The 22,646-nt window shown below is 45.3% G+C and overlaps 1 long non-coding RNA gene across 3 annotated transcripts; it reads left to right on the forward strand.

The window, feature by feature from the left end:
* Positions 1-412: 412 nt before the first annotated feature.
* Positions 413-10,268, forward strand: LOC108587153. Of its 3 annotated transcripts, none has more exons than XR_001905352.3 (4): positions 413-2,855; positions 5,445-5,688; positions 7,553-7,690; positions 9,875-10,268. It is a non-coding gene; the product is annotated as an uncharacterized LOC108587153 (long non-coding RNA). The 3 variants fall into 3 exon arrangements; XR_001905357.3 differs by having other exon boundaries at positions 414-2,855; positions 7,553-7,625; XR_002523689.2 differs by lacking the exon at positions 9,875-10,268 and having other exon boundaries at positions 415-2,855; positions 7,553-9,317.
* Positions 10,269-22,646: the final 12,378 nt, after the last annotated feature.

Here is a 22,646-nt window from a genome sequence, read left to right on the forward strand (position 1 = left end):
AAACACTCTTGTACAAGAGTCCTGGATTAGGAATCAGGAGATTTGAGTCTATGATGGTATGTTTCTCACTATTTATGTAGTCAGGGGTAAGTGATTTCCATTCTGAACCGAGTATCTTCATCTGTAAGGCAGGGACCATAGTGACTAGCTCAAAGGCAATAGGTGGAAACATGCCAGGGCAACACAAACCCACTCTTTTTTTTGAGACGGAAGCTTGCTCTGTTGCCAGGCTAGAGTGCAGTTGTGTGATCTCAGCTTACTGCAACCTCTGCCTACTGGGTTCAAGTGATTCTTGTACCTTAGCCTCCTGAGTAGCTGGGATTACAGGTATGCGCCACCACACCCAGCTAATTTTTGTTTTTTTAGTAGAGACAGGGTTTCATCATGTTGGCCAGGATTGTCTCGATCTCCTGACCTTAGGCTATCTGCCCACCTTGGCCTCCCAAAGTGCTGTGATTACAGGCATGAGCTACTGCGCCTGGCCACAAGCCAACTCTTACCATTCCCCATAACCCACAAGGAAGAGAAAGGAAGCCACCCCATCGCTTGATGTTAGGTAAGTGTGGGCAGGCTTTTATTCAAGCTGCTAGACGGCTCCTGGCCGATTAAGTTGCCTCCAGTTGCCCCTTTTATCTGATACCCTGAACCCTCTTCTTGACCTCCTCATCCTTAGGCTCTCACCAAAGCATGACTGCTGTGGAACTCAGACTCTCCCAGAGATTAGAAAGGAAACTTGCATAAGAAGTGCTTTCACTGGCTAAGGCAGAAGCAGTTTTTTTTTTTTTCAGAGCTCTCCAAATTAGACAGTCCAAGGCCCCGAGGAGAAGTTTTCTTTTGGTGGGGCTGAGGTGGGACTTGGATGGGGGTAGGAGGCCATGTAGAGCTTCTCACAGTGCTGGCTGTGAGACGGGAGACAGACCTGGTCTGGTCTTAAGCAGATAACCTTTTCAGAGCTGTAATTTTTCCAGGGCCTTGCAGAACTTAAACATTTGCTGAGATAGTTTTAAACCCGATTCTTTCTTCTCTTTCTCTGTTCATGCATGTGTGTGCGCGTGTGTGTGTGTGCATGTGTGTGTGTGGGCATGTGCACACAAAGCCGTGGAGGCCGTTGAAAGACTTTCTACTTTCTTAGCTTGCTTAGAGGACATGAAGTTGGGGAGTGAACATAACTGTGATCTCTCCAGCACTTCCTATGTGGCACTCTGCTAGGTGGTTTGTACACATGATTTCTTTTAATAATGAGATAGACATCACCCTTCACAATTTAAAGATGAGGAAACAAAGTCTCAGAGAGGCTAAGCTCCCTCCCAAGGCCACATAGCTAGGAATGGAGGGAAAGAAGGCAAAACCCTGATCCACCTGGGTGTGAGACTACATCGAGAAGGTCTCCATAGTGGGAAACCTCACTCCATCCTTCCTACTGCTCAGTTCTGAGCCCCTGGTTAGGTTGAGGCTCCTAGAGGTGGAAGATAGAGCAGCAGTTACCTTTTGCCTCAGGTGTTTATACACCTCCACTCACTCCTGCATGGGGGATGTCCTTCCCATTGGGACTCCAGTTGCACAGAAATACTTCCGGCTGAGTCTGGCTTTGGGTTCAGAAAGTCTCTCTTATACCCCCTCTCTGCATGTGGCCATTTCAACGGTGATGCAGCAGCTCTCACTTATTGAGCTGCTACTCTATGCAGGCAGTGGGCTAAGTGATTTTCATATTTTAATTCTCACCTAACTTTATGAATTAAGTAGGACTTCATATTTGTATGTTACAGATCAGAAAACTTAGAGAGTCTAAATAATGCACCACACAGCTAGTAGGTTACAGAGCTGTGTAGTGCCTCTAGGTCTGTCCAAGTTTAAAGTCCATGCTCTGAACCTCTCTGCTTCATTGTGCTACTTATCACATGGTATGACACGTTTCCATTTATGGCTCTGAGTCTCCTCTAGTATGAGACTCCCTGAGAGCGGGGCCCTAGGTGGTGGGGAGATGCTGGATTTAGAGCCAGAAAGAACTGGTTGGGACCATGATTTTGACCTTTAATGACTGTGTGCCCTTGGCACTTAATCTTTCCAAAGCTCTGGTTATTTTTATTTTTTTTTATTTTTTAAGATTTTTGAAGTTGGGGTAATCATGTCCTGTATAGTGATATGATTATGGTAATACCACTCATGACAATATCAAAATGCCTTTTATATGTGCCACGAATGTCAGATGATTGAACAAATTCAAGCTCAGCCTTCCTGCAAGGCCAACTCTGCTGATACCCTGGGTGCACCCTCAAACTTGCAGTCCTGGGTTAAGGAGAGGCTATTTCTGCTTTCACTTCCTTACACCGACAAAAGCTACTTGATAGGGATGCCTATGTGGTGCCGCAGGAGATGGCAAGCGTCCAAAATATTCTCCCCACACAAAAAATCCAGCCTTATTAGGTTTCATATGACTCTCTAGCTTCCCGCTTCCCTTTCCTTTCCTTGACTAAAATAAACCTTGCACATCAAAATCTTACTCTGCATACCCTACAGCGACAAGTGCCTTCTCTGGAACCCCTTGGAGTCTTGAAACGCAAAGGCTAACTCAATCTCTAGGGAGAGGGGCTATTTTGAATTTCTCAAGAAATTAATTCAAGAAGTGTGCCTTCCCACTGCCCCCTACTCCCCAATTTCCCACAGTTGCAAGGACAATTCCGTGTGACAATCGGGACTGAAACATCAGACAGAAACTCAGGCCAGGCTGGGAGGATGCTGTAAACCCAGCCTCCCAGTCTGGCCTGAGTTTTGTTGCTCCCTGCCGTCCCAGCCCCACCCTGGCTTCAGGACTCATAATGGGGGCTGAGGAGACACCCTTGGAATGGATAGGAGAGGTAAGCTGGAAGGGGCATGGGTTTTGAATTGGGACAGGAAACAAGAGGCTTGAATCTCAGTGCTTTACTTTCTGACCACGTGACTTTGGGTTTATCCCCAAATTTATCTGTGCCCCAGCTTCTTTGTATGTTAGCAGGGATAGCGTTGACTAATTTGCAGATGGCTGTTACATGGCATGTTATCAGAAAATTATCCTGCTTGGAGTCTGACATTGAAAAATCACTACTATTTATCAAACACCTATTATCATAGATGGGTCTAGCCGAGCCCAACAGAGCCTGAGAACATAATCAGGCCTGCTCAGCCTCTGGCTCCTGGTTCTTGATGTGTTTGTGGGGTAAGGGAGCTGCTGTGGAGGTTTTGTTCATGGGAGACCGAGATGAGGGAGGAAGAGAGCGTGGGAGGGAGAAGTTGATCAAAACCGCTAAAGATGCTAAAGCTGTGTTTTTTACAAAGCCCTTGGTGAAATTTGGGTTCTAATTAGGGCTTTTTTGGAGCTCAGCCAACAAGGTAAAATACAGCTTTGGGGGTGAAGGCCCCTTCCCAGTTATCCATGGAATACGGAATGAGTGGAGGGCTGCAGTGAGGACTGAAGAGAGTTCAGTGAGTTTAGTGTGTGATGCTCAGGGAGCTGTGGGAGGGAAGCACTGTTCTCACTATGGGGATGGCAGCCGGGACGAACCCTCGAGAAGCCTGTAAGCTGAGGATATCACTGAGGGTAGCACAGGACGTAGTGTTTGTGAGTCTGAGATGTCTCAGAAAAGCCAGGCGAGACTTTGAGGAAGGCCAAATTCCTTCATCAGCATGTGAGGGCTCTGAACCAGTAACATCTGAATTATTAATGTGACCTCATTTGTGCCGCCAGTCTCCTGGGACCTGGGGACATTATTTTAGCTGAGGGTCCCAGAGTAGGGTATGGCATCTGGATCAGCTGCGGTGGACTTGGGGCAAACCAGCATCTGGCAGTGGAGTGAGCTTCCAGGAGGAACTTGGGCTACACTTTGCTAATGATCCAGGCTCGGGTACAAAGGAGGGAGCAGGGGCAGGAAGACAGACCCCAGGCCCTCTGGGAGCAGGAGTGAGAGTCAGGGGCTCCAGCTGATGGGCTGGACTATGGAAGGTAACTAATAATTGGTGAGAAGCATGATAGCATGGCTAGAAGCGCTGTGGCCTACTAGTTAATTGCATGGATTGGAAGCACACTACCAAGGTTCAAAGCGTAAGGAACAGCTCTACAGTTCCTGACTCTGTCACCCTAGCCTGGCTGGCCACTTAGAAGCATGCTAAGTAGGCTTAGCGTGTCAACTTTTATGATGTATCTCACCTATTATTTTGTGTGCTGATGGTTGTACATTCAAGGTGGGTGGAGTCTGATCCTACAATTGGGCCTTCAGTGGATCTGATAGACAAAAGAGGGTGAAGCAACCAGGCTGCAGATAACAAAGTCTGGTCTTCCAAAAGCCTCCTGGCAAGCAAACAACAACAACAGACATTACAAATATTTTTGAGAAGGGGATATATTCATATTGGAAACATTCAACTAGTATAGAAAGGTATAGAGTGAAAACGACATTTCCATCTGACACTGGAACCTTATCTAGTCCTTCTTCTCAGGAGAATAGTTTCTTGAAATAGTCCATGCATATACAAGTGTATGTGAATGTGTATGTGTATAATATACATACTGTCGTGCACCTCAAATTAATTCTATGTAACTAATATTTTTTAAGTTCTTATGATTTCCCAAGAACAAGGCTAGTAACTTCACATATGCTGTCTCATTTAGTCCTATAACAACCTTGTGTGGTATCTGTTACTTTGACCATTACGCAAGTCAAAGGAAATGGAAGCTTGGTGACAGGAGCCACATAATTTGCCCATGGCCACAGGACTTAAGACCACAGCAGCTGGGAATCAAATCAGGTCCGACTGGCTTTAAAGGGGGTACACTCCCCACTACTTCATACTGCCTTTTAAATGCTTATTGGGAAAATGCTTTTTGTGAATTTCCTAACTTGACATTAGAAGGTCTACTGTGGGCTCTCAATGCTGAAAGGTATAGTTAGAGACTGGAGAGCCCATCTGGGACAGAGTGAATTTACTGGGGGCTCTTGGCTCCTCCATGTGTCCATGGACCGTGTATCCATAGCTGTGCATTTATTACCGTCTGCTGCAGAAGTTGTGCTGGCTCCCATGAACGTGGCTGGACTTTCTCGTAGGTCCAGCCTACCTCAGCTGAGTGTGTGTGTTTGTGTGTGTGTGTGTGCGTAAGTGTATGTTGGACATTTGGCTTAGGCCTAAGAAGCAGCCTGTTGCAGGTTTGCCATCAGTAAAGACCAAAGGGGACAGTGGAATGAACTTTTGATTGCTTGTTCAGACTTTGCCCAACCTCCTTTCCTTTTTGATTTTACCAGTTTTTATAAAAACTCAAAGAAGGGCCTGTCCCAGTGAAAGGAGTCACCTCTCATTTTGTAAAGCTCTGAAACATGACAATAATACTGACTTTGCTCTGTTAACATGAGGACTGGAGATAATAGTACATGTTTGTGCTTCTCCAACTCAGACTAGTTGTAACTTTGATTCCACAGTTACATTCGTCAACCTCCAGAGAAGGCAAGGATGGCTAATGATGTTCTAAACTACGAATGCACAGTGAATTCGAAGATATAATTCATTTTATTAATTCAAAGAGAGCATGAGCACATTATGGAGGAAATACATCACAGTGGTTAAGGAAACAGCTTCTGGAGGCAGACTGTCTAGGTCCAAATTCTGGCTCTGATACTTCCTGGCTTGGCACTTTATCTTTCAGTTAAGTTACTTGAACTTCAGGTAAGTTACTTAAGCTCTTTGCACCTCAGTTTTCTTACCTGCAGAATGGATGTAATAATAGCACCAGTTTCATAGGCATGCTATGAAGATTGAAGAATTAATGTATGTAAAGAGCTTAGAATAGCATCTGTTTTAGGTACTCAATAAATTTTAGCACGTACTACTATATGGAACAGAATACAAAAATCACATTCACTTAAAAGATAGAACAGAACACTGCAATGAATTTTTATACTTGTTGCAGTCTGCCCTGGGCTGTATTTTTGCGACAGACTGAATTTGGACGTTCATTCTGTGCAGCAAAGGACACTTTTCTGGAAAATTTGGCATATAGTTAGTATAAAATACATTACAGCTGTCATCATTGACATTGTTAGTGTCATCCAAAGGAGTATAATGTCTGTGAAATTTGAGAGGCTGTTTGTTTATTTTAATGAATCGGCATTGTTACCTGAGGGAAACTTTCAGCTTCTCCTGGAACAGGGTCTTTAGAGGTTGTTGTAAAGCCTAGGAAAAAATCAGACCTAGATCTTTTTAAGGTTTGGAAGTTAAAAATGAGGTCTGACTGTTCTCCCTGTTGATTGCCCGCTTATTCGCCAGGTAGCTGTGAATGACTTCTGGTGATTTCTAAAAGTCAAATCCACTCTAAAAGGACAGAGATCAGCCACTATGAAAGAGCTTCTAAAAATTTGCTGGGTAATAAATATATGAAAATAATTTAACCTCATTAAAACCTCCTGAATGTAAATTAAAACAATTGGACCATATATATATATATGTGTGTGTGTGTATATATATATGTATATAAATTAGCCAACATTGGGAAACTGATAGAACTCAGTGCTGACAAAGGGATGGTGAGATGGGTATTGGCATAGGGCTGAATTACATCTGATCTCATAAAGTGAAAATGGCATATAATCAACATCACCCCTGTACTGACCATTAAGCATAGCACATGTGATCTGTGTTTTATAATTCTCCATATTATTTGATTTTAAAAACTTTTTATTTTGAAAATTTCCGTCACATAAAGAAGTATTTTTTTTTTTTTTTGGTGGGGGTGGGGTCTCACCCCAAGCTGGAGTGATCAGTGGTGATCATAGCTCATTGTAGCCTCTAACTCCTGGGCTCAAGCGATCCTCTTGCCTCAGCCTCCTGAGTAGCTGGGACCACAGGCCCCTGCCACTACACTTGGCTAACTTTTATTTTTATTTTTTGTAGAGATAAGATATTGCTATGTGGTCAAGGCTGGTCTGGAATTCCTGGGCTCAAATGATCCTCCCACCTCAACCTCCTAAAGTGTTGGGATTACAGGCAAGAGCCACCATGCCCAGCTGGGAAATAAATTGTGTATGATAAAATTCTTCTGTGGCCTTCATTCAATTTCTACAACCATCAGCATTTTGCTGCACTTGGTTCATCCATCGACCATCGAATAGCCTCCCCAGCTTTTATTTTCTTGTAATATTTTAAAGCAAATTGTAACCATCATGTCATTATGCCCTAAATATTTAAGTCTACTTTTTAAAAAGTGAAGGGTTTTAACCTAAGCATAGTATCATTATCACATTTAACAAATTAATACTTTGTTGATGTCATCTAATACCAAGTTTCCTTTATTATCTAAAAAGTGTCTTTTTACAGTTGGTCTATTGGAATGAGGATTCCAACAAGGCCCACATTGTTCACACTAATTCTTATACATAACATATAGTTGAGAAGCTCTAAGCCCAATTAGGAGAAAAAAGGAAAGGACGATTATAATTGCAACCAATCATAATGGCTTAATGGAGGTCATGTTTTGAAAACTATTAATGTGCTTTTCTATTTTGCTTCCTTCCTTTCTCGACCTTTGCTCTAGGTGTCTTGAGGCATCCATCATCCTGGAAGAAGACTGTGATTTATAACAGAAGGAATGCAAAAAGAAAGAACAAGTTAATATTTCTCTTTTGGCATGTCAAATAGAATTATTCAGCAAGAAAATAACCTTGCAAGCCAGGTGTTGTCTTGAAAAACCATTTCTAAATTGCTTTAATCCTCCCCTTTGGCTTTTCAACAATGCAGCCTGATTGAACCAGTTTATGGAGTTCCCCCCAAGTGCGGAGAAAATACCCACATCCTTTATTAGGGTATCTCTAAGAAACTGCAGTATGGAGGGCATGATGCAGGGGAAATCTGTCATTTTAGGGCTCTTTGTGATAGAGAGAAAGAGATAGAGAAAAAGGAGGAAGAAGAAGGTGAGAGAATCAGTTTAGATCATGTATTCTCCCAGCTTTGGCCCAGAAAATAGAGAGGACTATTGGATAAGTGGGGATATCATCAAGGGCGGGGGAGGCTTTTGTCCTTCTCCCTGCTTGAGACTCTGTGGAATAGACTGTCATCCTGGGGTGTAACCACATCCACATGGCAGTGTGGTATGATGTGGCAGAGGGAGGCCTTGACACTTAGTTTTCCTGAGCCATTCTTATTTTCAGTGAGGCACAGATGGACCCAGAAAATGGTGGGATTTTGGTTGGGGAGTATTACCAATGGGAGTCATCATGGTCGGGCAAGGTTAAGGTACTCTGTAGCAAGGGCTGCCCAGTGGACTACCTGGGCCAGGCCAGTTGGAGTCACAGCAAATGGGAAGGAGTCTAGACTCAATAGATGAGTCCAAAGAGCTGCAGAGAGTGAGAGCTAGCAAGGCAGTCCCCTGGGCTCTGATCAGCTTAGGAAAGCCTAGGCTGTAAGTTACTCTTGTACAGACACAGACTTCAGCTGTGAATGCCAGTAGGGTAAGATGCATGCAGGTGGATCAGGGACCTCCACCTAATCCTGCCTAGAAGAGTAAGAGGAATCTGACCTTTTGCCTGCTGCGAAGGTGTTCAAGCTCCACCTCTCCCTCTTCATATGCAGATGTCATCTTGGAGGGGAGCTAGAAGACTGATGCCTTTGAGAAACTAAGCCTTTATTTCCCCTTAGAGGAGACCATTCTTTGAAGGGACCATTTAAATTATTGTGCAATATGAAGGTTCAAACCTTATTAGATATTAAAACAATCAGGTTGTCCTTTTGAATGGCTTTTGGCTATTTCCAAAAATCAAATGGTTTAGAAGACAAAGATTAGACATCCTGAAATGCTTCTAAAAATATTCTAACTGGTGAATATACGAGAAAAGAATTAACCTCATTAATTATCCACTCAAATGTAAACTAAAACAACTATTCTATACTTCCTTCTTTGAAATTCATAAGCATTGGAAAAAAATAGAGGAAATCTACTAGTTAGTAGGAAAAAGGTTATAGACAGAACAAAGGGGCCACATGCTCTTGGTCAATCTGAGTTTTGATGGAAGTTAAATTTTGCTGCCCTGGCATAACACTAACATTTATTAAGCACTTTGTGCCTGGTGCGTTTTAAGAAATTCAGGTGCATTATTTCACTAAACTTTGTCAACAACCTTACGAAATATATGCTATTATGGCCTCCTTTTATCAATGGGGAAACTGAGCCACAGAAAAAATAAATACCTTGTACAGTTAGAAAATGGCAAACTTGCCAGGTGTGGTGGCTCATGCCTGTAATCCTAGCACTTTGGGAGGCTGAGAGAGGCATTCAAGACCAGCCTGGCTAACATGGTGAAACCCCATCTCTACTAAAATACAAAAATTAGCTGGGCATTATGGCGGGCGCCTGTAATCCCAGCGACTCAGGAGGCTGAGACGGGGGAATCGCTTGAACCCGTGAGACGGTCGGTGGTTGCAGTGAGCCGAGATCACGCCACTGCACTCCAGCCCGGGCAGCTGAGCAACACTCCATCTCAAAAAAAAAAAAAAAAGAAAAAAGAAAATGGCAAACTTAGGATTTGAATCCAGGAAGTCTGATGTGAGGGCCACTGGCCTTAACCTCTGCCCTCTGCTTGCCCACAGGTTGGGACATGCTCAAACCCTTCTTCCTATGTGACAAACATCAGATCCTTACCACTGACTAGGGGGTGGGTGCGTAATTCTAAACCATCTCTTCTTGTCTCTATTTCAGTTTTAAGCCTCTGGAAACTTAATGCTTGTCGACAGATCTGTTTGAGGATTGATATGATATTTCTGAAAACAACTAGCAAAGACATAGCTGCTTAATCAGTGTTGCTTAACCCAAATCTTGCTTAATTAGGCAAATTAACACACTCTATTCTTTGAAAATTTCTAGGGAAGAACTTGCCGCTTGCTTCCTGCCTTTGCACGTGGAATTTGCTGTTGAGGCTTCTCTGAGTAGCACTGTCAGGCCCTGGATCATTTATATCACCTTATCAGGGGCTGTGAGAGTTTAGGAAATCTTCCAGCCAAGCCCAAGAGATTGGCTCTTGGGCTCCAGTGATTGATCCACCACAAGAAGAGCATATGCTTTTGGGTAGCTGCTGCCCCTTCAGCCTGAGCCCTGGAATAAATACATGTGGAGCAGACTTGACCACAGTTTGCCGCTACACTTAGCTGTCCAGCAGGCTGAAGTGGAGCTTCCCAGTCAAGCCTAGCCTGAATTGACTGAACCATCGTTGATCTGCAGATCTGTAATTGTGAGAATAAATTCTCGTTGTTGAAAGCTATTGAGTTTTGGGGTGTTTGTTATGCAGCATTATGGAAACAAAAGCTGACAAATACAATGGGTTGTGTTCTAAAGTCTGTGTGCAGGTTAAAAATGTGAGTGATGGGACCTACACCCTGCTGCATCTGGAAACATAAAAGAGCATACATTTAGGAAAGCAACATGAAGCTATATCTGTATGAAGATCTTTATTTTCCACCTTAGAAAATAACCAGGGGCTGGACACGTTGGCTCATGCCTGTAATCCTAGCACTTTGGGAGGCTGAGGCAGGAGGATCACTTGAGGTTAGGAGTTCAAAACCAGTCTCGTCAACATGGCAGGACCTCGTCTCTATTAAAAATACAAAAAAATTAGCCAGGCGTGGTGGCAGGTACCTGTAATCCAGCTACTTGGGAGGATGAGGCAGGAGAATTGCTTGAATCCAGGAGGTGGAGGTTGCAGTGAGCTGAGATCTCACCACTGCACTCCAGCCTTGGCAACAGAGTGAGACTCTGTCTCAAAAATAAATAAAGAAATAAATAAAGCCCCACAAACCAGGAATATGGATAACAGTTCATCACAGTGTTATTCCTAATAGTAAAAATTGGAAACTGTCTTAAAGAATAACATTAGAATTATGATCCAGTAAACAATAGCCATATAATGGACTATTACATAGTCTGTTAGGATTAGGCTTAGCCAAGAAATACCTAAAATAGTGATTTAAGCCAGATTGAAACTTATTTCTCTGAATAAGTGAAGTCTGGAGGGGGGCAGTCCACACTTGGTGAGATGGCTCAGTAGTCAGCCTCTTTCCAGCTTTCCACTCCCCATCCTTAGAGTGAGGCTCAGTCTTCATGGCTCAGGATGGGTGCTGGAGCACCAGCCATCCATCACATCCGCATTTCAAGCAACAGGATGATGTATGTATGCTGTCACTTTAAGGGAATATCTTAGAATTCCACATGCAACACTTTGTTTATATTTCAGTGGTAAAACATAATCACAACAATGTTCCCAACTAAACATTTGGGTACTGTAACCATGGAAGAAAAGGAGAATACATTGGGAGGCACACATACACCTACTCATTAAAATTATAACCATGGAGACCTCCAGGGTGTTCCGCCTTATAATTTACCTTGGTGTCTGATAGCTAGTGACTCTTTGCCTCCGTTATCAAATAACTACATTCCCAGAGTTTGTTGGAAAAAAGAATGCCCGAGTGTTTCCCATGGACTGACTGTGGGCCATGTGTGAGAGGGAGCTAGTGTGAGTGGTAGAGGGAGAAACAGACTCTGTAGAAAGAGGCGAGAGGTGAGTGTCTGGGTTCCTTGGGGCTGCAGGAGCAGCGTGTCAAGGGAACTGCAGGTGTGGGACATAGAGAAGCCAGGAGACTGGGTTCACAGAATGAGCTTTAAACACAGCTGAACTGAGAGTGTGATAAAGCTGTCTTACGACAGTACCAGTCCATTAAGAACTTCCCTGCCTCTCTCACTTTACCTCTCTTGCCTCTCTCCCCATCCCTGGGAAGCGAAGAGGAAGAGGCATAACTAGTAAGAAGAGTGAAGAAGTGTGGAAATATCAAGCGGAGAAGGAGGGAAGAAGCACCATGCCTTTCCTCAACCTACTCCCCTGCAAAGAAAACTTCTGGCTTGCAGCAGACCCTTAGCTATGGGGAGGGGAAGTAGCTGACCCTTCGAATGAAAAATGGAGCTCTGATTATTCCATGGGACTTTTAATAGTTGAATTGAGACTACATCTTTGATGTAAAAAGAAGGTAAGGCTTTTTTTCTTTTTTAAATCACATGCGTGTGAACAGAAGATTCATGAGAACTGTCATAGTTTTCATCTAGAGGCAGAGGAGGAACAATTCTTCCCAATGTATTTTAAAGGCTATTATGAGACAAAAATAAAAACACCACATCCTATGAGTCCTATTTGTTCACCATCCCAGTAACATATAGGGCTATACTTACGTAATCATGTTAGCCAAAAAGGCAATGTGCAGATTTATATAATATGACCCAACTATGTGAAAACACTGAGAGAGAGAGAGAGACAGAGAAGGAGAGAGAAAGAGAGAGGTGAGGGGAGGTGGGGAGAGAGAGAGAGAGAGGGAGAAAGAGGAGAGAGAAGAAAAAGAAGGCATGATAGGAAATAGCAAAATGTTCAAAGTATCTTTGTCTGCCCTGGGATGGAGGGCCTAGGGGCAATCTTGTCCTCTGAGCTCCCCAGCTATTCATTATTCCATGGCCTGTTGGCTTCCATCTCTGCATCATAACACTTTTTAAATAAAAAATTTTCACCAGGCGTGGTGGCTCATGCCTGTAAGCCCAGCACTTTGGGAGGCCGAGGTGGGTGGATCACTAGGTCAGGAGTTCAAGACCAGCCTGGCCAACATGGGGAAACCCTGTCTCTACTAAAAATAAAAAAACTAGCTGGGCATGGTGGCAGGTGCCTGTAATCCCAGCTACTCAGAGAAGAATTGCTTGAGCCCAGGAGGCTGAGGCTGCAGTGAGCCGAGTGTGTGCCACTGCACTCCAGCCTGGGTGACAGAGCGAGAATTTGTCTCAAGAAAAAAAAAAATTTTTTTTTGAGATTATTGGTTTATATGTCTGTGATTAGACAGTAAACTACTTGAGTAAAGGAAACATGGCTTCATTCAGCTTTCTCTCTACAGGGCCCAGAACAGAGCTTAGAACACAGTTAGTGTAGAATAAAGGTTAAACACTTATTAAAAAAGGAGGAACATTATTAAAGTAAAACCAAACAAAAACAATAAGCAAAGTTGAGGTCAAATGCTTTAGCTGAGTCGCCAAATGTTGCAATCATTCTCCCATCTCTACGCCCAATTTGCTTACCTTCCCATAATGCCCCTCGCCCTGTATTAATGATCTCTGCGCTCGTATTAGTTATCTGTAAACAGCTTGAGGATTGGACCCACATAATAACAATAATAGTATTTATTTGATACCTATTGCCTGCTGGGCAGGGTGCCAGGGCAATGCTGCCCACACTCTAATACATACCTGGGGTCTTGTTAAAAAACAGATTCTGATTCAGTAGGTCTGGGGCGGGCCTGAGTTTCTGCATTTCTAAAGGGTGATGCCTATGCTGCTGGTTCCAGGACATGCTTGGAGTTGCACAGTGCAAAGGACCTTAACGTATTTAATTCTTCAATCAATCCTTCAATAGGCAGGTACTATTTTACTCAATGCATTTTGTGATAAGAAAACTGAGCGTCCAAGCAGGTGAGTGAGGGTCATGCACTTATTAGCAGCCTTGGCGTTTGGACACAGTGCTGTCTGACTTCAAAGTGTGGAATCTTTCCACAGCGCCACATGCTCAGCTTGCACAGGGGGCCTCTTGCGGGGGCCATTTTGTGCTATCAGACCCTGGAAGGAAAAAGAAAAGGGAGAAAAAATTGTGTTTCTAAAAATAAACCTTGGGCTGTGTTTTGGCTCTGGAGGAAGGCAAGGGTCTGTGAGGGATTACTGTCCACTAGAAAAAGCACGAGCATCCTTTTCCGGAGTGTGCTCGCAGGTTCCTCTCACAGCCCCAGGCCTGCCAGGAAAGGGCTCTCAGCTCCAGCTGGGGGAGGGCCTGGACCTATCCCAGTCTGCTCAGTGGGATAGCACCGGAATGGAAGCATTAGCTTTAATGGGAAAGGCCTGTTTGCAGGGGCAGTAAAGTCAGTAACTCACACTTCAAGCACCTGCAGGTTCATTAGAATCCTGACAACCCTCATGTGAGGCAGGAGCTATTATCTCCGTTGATGGGAAAACTGAGGGTCAGGCTGGCTCTCAAACCTGAGTCTTCTGATTCTTTCAAATCCTGTGTGACACTACACTGAGCTCTTTGGGGTTCATAAAAGGAGGACCGGGAATGATGGAAAAGATCCAACATACTCCTCTTTGAAGGAGAGAAATCTGGGAGGAATGCCCCTGGGTTCAAATCCTGCCATTCCGGAGCTACACTGCAGTGAGCAGGTCAGTGGGCTTCTCTGAGCCTCTGTGTCCTTCTCTATAAAGTGGGTATATGATTGTGTGTGTATACGTATCTACAGATCCTCATTATTCATAGATTTCCTATTTGCAAATTTGCCTACTTACTAAAATTTATTTGTAACCCCCAAACAATGCTCCTGGTGTTTCTGCAGCCATCTGTGGACATGTACACAGTGGTGATAAATTTGAGTTACTTGATGCATGTTTCCATCTGAGGTTGAACAAGACAGTTTCCTGCCTTTTCGTGATCTGTTTAGTGCTATGTTGTTTGCATTTTTGTGCTTCTTTTGTTGGCGATGTTGCTGTTTATGATGGCCTCAAGAGTAATACTAAAGTACCGTCTAGTGTTTCTAACAGCAAGAAGTCTGTAATATGCCTTCTGGAGAGAACGTGTGTTACATAAGCTTTGTTTGTGTATAATTTGCAGTGCTGTTGGATGTGAGTTCAATGTTAAATGCATCAACAGTATTTGTTTAATAAGGTGTGTTTAAACAGAAACACATGAAACAAAGTTATGTATTGATTACTTGATGACAATGCAACAAACGGAGGTTGAAGGAACCTAACTTGGCACTTCCTCTAGGAACAATGGTTCAGCATTCACAAATTCTGTGTTCACAGCAACTTTATAGAAGATAACTACTGCAAATAACAAACAAGAGTTAATTGTATATATTTCAGGGACACATTGAATGTCAGTTCTTTTCTTCTGCAGTTTTACTCATCGACCTTTCTTGGAAAGGCCATGCTGGTGAGCCTTAGAGACTGTAGCCATGGTCAGTGGCAGTGTGGCAGGGTAGGTAGAATAGTTTAGTGCATGAGTGTGAAATCTTCTTATAAGACCTTGAGCAATCTACATCACCCCTCTCTTTCCCACGTCTGCAAAGGAGTGTCTATATGTCTATATGTCTATAGGAGGTAATGATATGGTATCTGCTTTATGGTTTGTTATGAGGACTAAATAAGCTAAGATGTATAAAGTGTTTAGAACAGAGCTTGGTAAGCAGGGCTGGGACTAGGGTGAGGTGCCTAGGGTGCAAAAATCTGTGAAGACACTCACCCTGTGCTTGCTTGCCTCACTAAATTTTGTGCTGTGGGTTGGATGCAGTGGCTCACGCCTGTAATCCCAGCACTTTGGGAGGCTGAGGTGGGGGGAATCACCTGAGGTCAGGAGTTCGAGCCTGGCCAACACGGTGAAACCCCATCTCTACTAAAAATATAAAATTAGCTGGGTGTGGTGATGCACGCCTGTACCCCCAGCTGCTTGGGAGGGGCAAGAAAATTGCTTGAACCCAGGAGATGGAGGTTGCAGTGAGCCAAGATCACACCACTGCACTCCAGCCTGGGCAACAAGAGAGAAACTCTGTCTAAAAAAAAAACAAAAAACAAAAACAAAAAAACTTTTGTGTTTTGTGTGTCTTTCTCATTTTGCTGTTGTCCTGGCCCTGCTAGCAAATGAGTATTAGTTACTGCTATTATTAGCAGGAAGTCCCCTCTGTCCTTCTGGAAAGGGTCCTTGGGCCGCTGTCAGCTGGCCTAGTTTTCTTTGAGGCTTGGCCATCACTATGGGTGCGGCATGCTCTCTCTTTGGGCCTCTGTTTCTTCATCTGTCAAATGGAGATGACCTCATTCTTGATATCCTTGACCACATTGCCCACCTCTGAGGGTGGCTGTGAGGATCAAACGAGATAACGGGTGGGCAAACTTTTGCAAACTGTAAAGTGCAGGACAAACAGGAGGTGTTATTACTTATCTGTATTACCCCCTTCTAGCTCTGTGATCCATCAAACAATCACAGCTTGAGTTGAACCTGCTCATGGCTTCAGCCTGCACCGCCAGTCAGGGAAATGAGTTCCATATGGCTAACCCCCGTGGCAGGAAGGAGAACATTATTTTTTATTTATACTAAAAACTACGTTTGAAAAAGCTTCACTCCTGGCCTTTTCCAAATCTGGAATCCTGGACTTGGACTTTTACCTCGTAGGCTTACTTTGGTCTTTGAAGATACTGCCGTAATTTTATAGGAAGACAGAGATGAGACATTTGTTGAGGACCTATTGTGGGCTAGGCAATGTGTTAAGTGCTTCAGGTGAACCCTCGATAGTCCTTAGAATAACTCTGCCAAACAGGTCCTTTTATTCTCCTTTCACAAGTAGGGAAATGGAGGCTAGTGAGATTGAGTAGCTTACCTGGAGTCACAGTCAGTCAATGGGGTGGCCAGGATTTGAATTTGGTTCTGTCTGAGTTTAAAAGTGAGGATAGGGCGGTGTTGGAGGCAGGTGCTTCTATCACTGGCAGGCTTGGGGGCCCACACAGATTGTATATAACCTCCTTCCTCACCTGCTGGGTGACCTTGGGCAAGTTACTTTAAATTCTCTTAACCCTTAGTTTTGTTTTTCACCTGTAAAAACAGTGATCATAATAATGTTTACCTTGTAAGGTTGTTAGGAAATTGAAGCGAAGTTAATGTGTGGCTAGCATTTATCACAGTTCCCTGGCTCAGAATAAGTACTCATCAGTGTTAGTTACTGTTTTAGGATGAGGAAACTGGCGAAATAAATGGCCCCTTGGCATGGAAGGATAGCTGTGTTTTGTGGTGGGGTGCGGAAATGATGTACTTACACATGCTCCCGGCCCCCTTCCTGTGCCTGAGGGGGTGAGTGACATTTTTCAGGCTCAGCTTCTTCTCCACCCACTCCCTCTCCTTTGGAGCCTCTTGTAGTCAGCTCTGCTCAAGTCCAAGAGCTCACAGTCATTCGCATGTCCTTCGTCACCTGAGAGCATTATTCAGTACTTAGAAAACATTTTTTGCTGTCTTCATGATTTTGTCTGTAGCTCACTTTGGGCCTTGCAATGAGAAGGAGAGGCCTTGAAGGCTGGTTGGGTGTGTGGAAGAGCAGAGACAGGGGCTTTGGCAGCCAGGTCCTGAGTGGAGCACCTTTTTACCTGGGAGGTGCTGGGAGAGAAGCTGGGGTCAAAGCCTGAGTTCGGTGCTTCTCCGTGCAGAAAGGAGTGATCCCTCTGTGTGTGTGTGTGTGTTTGTGTGTGTGTATGTGTATATGAGAGAGAGAGAGAGAAGGAATGTGAGCAGGAGGATTGGGAGGGCTTGTGGAAGAGTTTGTACGTATTAGAAACATGTAGAGCGATGATAAACTCAGTGTTTTTAAGACAGGAAGCGATTGGATGTGCTGGGTAGTGAGTGTGAGGATGTGTGTGAGGGAGTCCGTGTGTTTTCCCCGTGTGAGAGTGAACAGTGGGGGTGCAGCAGATGTGTGGCCATCAGTACGTGTTGGGGTCTGTGAAGGATTTATTTTGTCTCCCCTTCTATGGATCTGAGTGGGGAGCCACCGTCCCAGTGGCTGGGATATGGAACAGAGCGGGTTGGGGAGTGGGAAGTTCTCTTTATTCCTGCACAGGAAGTCCCTTCACAAAGAGATTGGGTAGCAATGGATGCCGGGAGACAGCTGTGGCCTGGCCTAGTGGCCCGTTCCACAGAACAAGGAAGGGAAAACAGATACAGTGTTTGCACAAGACATACTGAGAACCAAGTGCTTATGGGATTGTGGGATCAAATTCTTATGGGATTACCAAATTGGGCAGGCTGGAGAGGACCTACTTCCTCAGTGTAAGGTGGGATCTTGAGATCCAAAGGCAAAAGTCATTAGCCTGTGGTCACGGACTTGACCTTGAGCTTCACAGGGGCCTCAGGGGCTTGGACCAGTGAAAAGGAGGAAGCCCTGGCTGGTACGATGGAGTGGCTGTGTGGGTGGACAGGACGGAGGTCTCCGGGGGCAGGGGTTCAGTGCATAGATGTGGTGCCATCCAGAGTCATCTGGTGGGATGGCGGTGGGTGATTATCAGCTGGAAGGGGCACAGCAGCACTTATATGGCTGGTGGCAGAGTTGTGGGGGTCAGTGTCCAGCCCTCTGCAGTATCTAGGAGTAGTCAGAGAGAAACTTGTGGCAAGGAACAAAGGGAAGACAGGAAATGGGGGTAGCGAACGGGGCAAACAAGGCAGAGGAAGGCCCATCTTGGGCTTTGCTGGAGGAACCCTGGGCAGCTGCATGCCCTCCCAGGCTGTTTGACTAGAGTGGCCAAGGCCTGGGTGGGCACAGTGATGGCTGATCCCTTCCATCTGCCCTTGGAGGCAGGCTAGCCTCATCCTGAGACACTCAGCTGACCCCACAGCAGTCCTAGCTGCACCCGAGGTAATCTTTCGGGAACCCATCCTCTCCTGTTTCATCCAAGTGTGCTCGTTCTGAATCCTTTCCTCTGGGTCTGAGCTCCCTAGTCCCTGCTCCAGTTGTGACACATCTCTGCCTCTCCTGGATTTGGTGCATAAGACCTGCAGGTGTCTCCCACCCTGGTCACTGTCATTGTTTTAGGCAGGGATTTCTGTGAAGGTCCCTCAGATAGGGCCTCAACGGGGCCACCCTGGCTCTGCCTTAGGAGACAGAAGCTGTGCCCACCAGGGACCCCACCACCACTGTGGAGGATGTATGGGTGGTGGAGGCTGCCCCTCAAGCAGGCCACTTGTGGGAGAGGCCCTAGGGCTGTGTCGGAGGAGGCATGGCCCAGCCTGATGCAGGAGCCGTGGGAGGAAGATGAGGTCAGTGCCAGGAAGTGGAGTTGTGTTGGAGGCTGGGAGGGAGGTGGCTGGAGGGTCAGATTAGGGGGGCAGAGTGTCCCGGAGTGGCAAGCAGACCAACATCAGCATGAAGGAGGTACAGAGAGCTGAAGAGGTCCGAGAGAATAGAGCAGTGGTTCTGGGGATCCAGTCTCCAGATGCTGGTCCTCCCAGTGTCTCCTGGGCAGGGAGAAATGAAGGACATGGGTCTCATTTGCTGATCACGTGTGAACTCATCTCCAGCAAAGAGGAAATGCTAGTTCAGGTTCTCTGAGAAGCACATGCCAAGAAGGGTTACTTGTTCAAGACATGTATTCGGGGAATGCTTATGAAGGTGAAAGGGGAGAGGGCAGGAGTTGGCAGGGCGAGCCGGCAGTCTTGTTGTGGATCTGTTACCTGGGAAAGCACAGGGGAAGGAAAGAGGGTTGGGCAGGAAGGTCTCAGACTGCAGCACACCTCGGGGTAGTCTCGGCCAGGCTGCTGTCATAGTTCCCAAGCCAAGAAGCCCACGGCTGGGGGCCCACATCTGGTAGGAGTGGGTGGGCACCAGCACCCTCACCGTGCCTGTCATTGGCTGGGTGCTTGTCCGGGAAAGCTTTGCCTCAGTGCATATGGGGAGGAAGGTGCAGAGGGGCAGCAGCCATGGCGGTCACGTCGGCATCCTTGGCTGGGCCTCCTGAAGGGCAGCTGGTGGTGTATTTCCATGGCCTTTAAATGGCCTAAAGAGGCTGGGGGAGGTGGCTCCAAACTACTTCTAAGGGCACATGACTCTTCATATTGCCTCTTCCACTCACTGGCAATTAGTTCCTTCATCCAATTCACCTGGCACTTACTGAGAGTCTATAAGGTGTACTTTCTGTACAAACTTTAAGACAAGCAGTCTCTGCCCTCGAGGGGCCTGCTCCCTAGTGACGGTGATCACATGTGCTAATGCCATCAGAGCCATCAGAGGTGCAAGATGAGCATTCCAAGGGGTTGGAGGAGAGGGAGAAAAGTAGGTTGAAAGAGAGTTCAGGAAAATGGGGTATATGAGTGGGTTCTCCTGAGGGATTGGGATTTGTCAGTGGAGGGAGGGAAAGGGAATTTGACTCCAGATGAGTTTGGTATGTGGCAGAGATGAAGAGTTGGAAAGAGCCATGTTTGAGCAATAATGGGGGCTCCTTTTGGCTTGAGGGGAAACACAAGGGCAAGCAGTAGTGGATAGATCTGGAAGAAGGGGTTGGAGCAGGCAAGGGATTTTATGCTATAACCTGTAGGGAGTTTAAGTATCGATGGGACATGATCTCTGTGGGGCTTGAAGGATGTTTATATGATAGACCTAAGAAGTTTCATTAGTCTCCCACTCCTAAATTGTCCCAAACACTACAGCTAGGTAACTCAAGGTATCTTTCATTCTATAACGACAGAGTCATTCCTTTGGCTAAATAATACCCCCTTCAGCCATGCCCTGTTTAATGCAACTTCTCTTTGATGAGATGACAGAGCAAGCCTACTCAGCAATCAGTCACACCTTACTATAAATGAGTTTGTCAGCTGTTTTCTACTCAGACTACTTACTGTTAGGAAGGCCCTTAGGAATTACATAGTACCATCCCTCTCCTCGTTCACAGATGAGGCTACTAAGAGTCAGGGAGCAGAAGTGATTCTCCAAGATTATGCAGCTGGTGGGTGCAGAGCATACCCTCAAACCCAGATCCCCTCAGAGCACAGAGTCTGGAGGAGGAGGTGGGGGAAGGTTTATAGCAGGCACCAGAGGCGGAGGAAGGGGCAGTAGGGAGGGTGGGGTGGAGCAGGAATCTGTGGGAAGAGGGTGGGGAGGTCAGCAGCAGGGAGAAGAGTCCTGTAGTTGATTTTTTTTTTTTTTTTTTTTTTGAGACGGAGTCTTGCTCTGTTGCCCAGGCTGGAGTGCAATGGTGTGATCGCAGCTTACTGCAACTTCCACCTCCAGGGTTCAACCAATTCTCCTGCTTCAATCTCCTGGGTAGTTGGGATTATAGGCATGCGCCACCACGCCCGGCTAATTTTTGTATTTTTAGTAGAGACAGGGTTTCACCATGTTGACCAGGCTGGTCTCAAACTCCTGACCTCAGGCGATCACCTTTTGGGAGCCCACCTTGGCCTCCCAAAGCACTGGGATTACAGGCGTGAGGCACCATGCCTGGCATGGCAGCAATTCTTGTACTTGAGGTTTTCCATATTGTTCAATTTTATTCCGTGTTTGTCTCTGCAGCTGAGTCCTGTAGTTGAAAAAGCACTGGTGCCCAGGATTGAGACCTGGGTTCTCTGGTTCTGTCACTAATTCTCCTTGCCACTAGCAAGTCACCTCCCTTCTCTGGGCTTGTTTACACAGCTGTAATTGGAGATAATAAAAATGTTCACCTAGACTCATCGTGAAGATAAAAGAAATTAAAGATGGGACAGTTTGCTTTAACCAAAAAAAAAAAACCCAAAAAAACAACAACAAAAAACTATATAGATATATGGTGTTGTATGTATATTATTAATAGGGGTAGGCTAGGGTTATGATGATGAGTAAATAAGTCACTCCATGTGACATGCTTAGCGAGGGATAAAGTGCTCAAAAATTAGTTATTATTTTTCTTTTTTATAATTTGACCAAGAGCCAATTTATCCAGAGACACTTTTGGAATGTGTTTAGGTGTAAATCATTTTCCTCAAGAAATCTGAACCCGAGCTGCTGTCCAGAGGCCAGAGTGTCGGGACTGAGCTCTCACTCCTGCCCCAGCGCCTGCTCAGTTCAGGGGTCTCTGTGGAGGGCGGCTGCAGCTTAATGTTTCTTACTGTCTCTGCTACTCCACCTCTGTGAGATAGCCACTCTTATTATCTCTGTTCTACAAAACATCTCAGAGAGGGGACATGCCTTGTCCGAGGTCACAGAGCCGGCCTTAGTTGTGGCCCAGAGCAACCTGGAGTGGAAACTGCCAGATTTAATGCCACCTCTGGGGAGTGTGAGCGATGGCCCGAGGTCATTGTGTGTGGAGGCCTAGCACTGTGGTGACAGGGGCGGGGGGGTGGAACAAGCAGTCCTCTGCTCTTCCTACCTTCAAAGGACTTGTGTTTTTAAGGAGATGGATATGTTAACATTTAACTGTGGCAAGAAAGTCGTCTTTACATTCCTTTAAATTCCAGTTCAATCCCATCTCCAACATTTACTAGCTATGTGACTTGAATAAATTAATAATAATGATAATAATCATAAAAAGCTTCCACTATTTCATACTTGTCACTAACACCATTCTAAGTGCTATATATTACAGCAGCTCTAATTTTTTTCTGACAATTTGGCAAGAGAGGTATTATTATTTTCATCTTGCAGAAGGAGTTGAAGCTCAGAGAGGTTAAGTGAATTTCTCTAAGCGTATCAGTCAGGGTCCAGTCAGAAGATAGAAAATGCACACTCATTTGAGTAGGGAAAGTTTAATATAAAGAGCTGCTAACTAGCAACAAGGAAGATTAACTACTGAGGGGTAAGGATTACTTGAAATAATGCAGGAATAGAGGATTTAGGGAGCAGTACTACCCCTAGGGCTGAGGCAGGGTACCCAAGGAAGGAACACATCTGGAAGATAACACCCTCTCCTCAACGCTGGCATTCAGACCTCATTGGAGGGGTGTGGCTATAGCCCACTGGAGGATGGAGAGTTTTGTTGAGGTGCCACAGTGGGAAACCAGCCTCTGGGGTGCTGAGAAAACTCTCCAGGGATTTGTCCTCTGGGGGTGTGACAAGACTTTCTGGGGAGC

The sequence above is a fragment of the Papio anubis genome, chromosome 1, assembly GCF_008728515.1.
Source record: "Papio anubis isolate 15944 chromosome 1, Panubis1.0, whole genome shotgun sequence".
Taxonomy (NCBI): Eukaryota; Metazoa; Chordata; class Mammalia; order Primates; family Cercopithecidae; genus Papio; species Papio anubis.